Source organism: Octodon degus, unplaced genomic scaffold (assembly GCF_000260255.1).
Source record: "Octodon degus isolate 3935 unplaced genomic scaffold, OctDeg1.0 scaffold00122, whole genome shotgun sequence".
Classification (NCBI taxonomy): domain Eukaryota; kingdom Metazoa; phylum Chordata; class Mammalia; order Rodentia; family Octodontidae; genus Octodon; species Octodon degus.
In genome coordinates, this window is record NW_004524698.1 from 6,778,716 (window position 1) to 6,779,667 (window position 952).

A 952-nucleotide genomic window follows, 5' to 3' on the forward strand; every position below is an offset into this window, starting at 1 on the left:
ATTTCTTTTTTCTTTTTCTTTCTTTCTTTCTTTTTTTTTTTTTTTTTTTTTTTTAACAGGGTCACTAGGGTTGGGTTGTGGCCTGCAAGAGGCTGAGGTGCGCGGGGATGTCGGCGCAGAGAGTCAGTGGAAGGGGGCAGGGACGCCGCGGCCGGGCCTGAGGCGCTCTTGCCAGGCTGTACCTGGGGGCGCCTCGAGGAGCGGAGCCTCAGCCCGCATGGCAGCAGCAGTTCTATCGGGAGACACCATGGGCCCTGAGCATATCTTCCCCAACCAAAGCGAGGACCTGGGACCACACCAGGGCCCCACAGAGGGGATTGGAGCAGTGAAGAACCCGAGGAAAAACAGGAGGACCGGGGGCAGGCCTGGAGGGCTACTCCTATCAACTGCTGAACCAAGATCCTGAAACCGAAGAGGTAGAGCTGGCACCCGTGGGGAACGGAGAAGATGTAGTTGCTGACATCCAGGATCGGATCCAGGCCCTGGGGCTTCACTTGCCAGACCCACCATTAGAGAGTGATGACAAAGATGAGGAGGGAGCCGCAGCGCTGAGCAACCACAGTTCCATCCCCATGGACCCAGAGCACGTAGAGCTGGTGAAAAGGACAATGGCTGGAGTTAGCCTGCCTGCGCCAGGAGTTCCTGCCTGGGCTCGGGAGATATTGGATGCCCAGTGGGAAGATGTGGTACAGAAAGCCCTCCAAGCCCGGCAGGGATCTCGTGCCTGGAAGTGACTACAGTGAAAGCAGTCTTACCTCCCTACATTCCGGACCAGAACCAGCACAGGACTGAACACATCTTCAATTGTAATCTTCATCTCCATCCTCCCTTCTTTTCACATCAAGGCAAATTAGACTTCTGCTCAGAGACCCACTTTATTCAATTCTGTACATATGGGGACATTGGCCCAAGCCCAACCCATCTTAGCATGTATCACTCTGGAGAATAAAGC

At 54.6% G+C, this 952-nt stretch overlaps 1 pseudogene; it reads left to right on the top strand.

The window, feature by feature from the left end:
* Positions 1–184: 184 nt before the first annotated feature.
* LOC101588663 lies at positions 185–761 on the top strand (annotated as a pseudogene).
* The last annotated feature ends 191 nt before the right edge of the window (positions 762–952 follow it).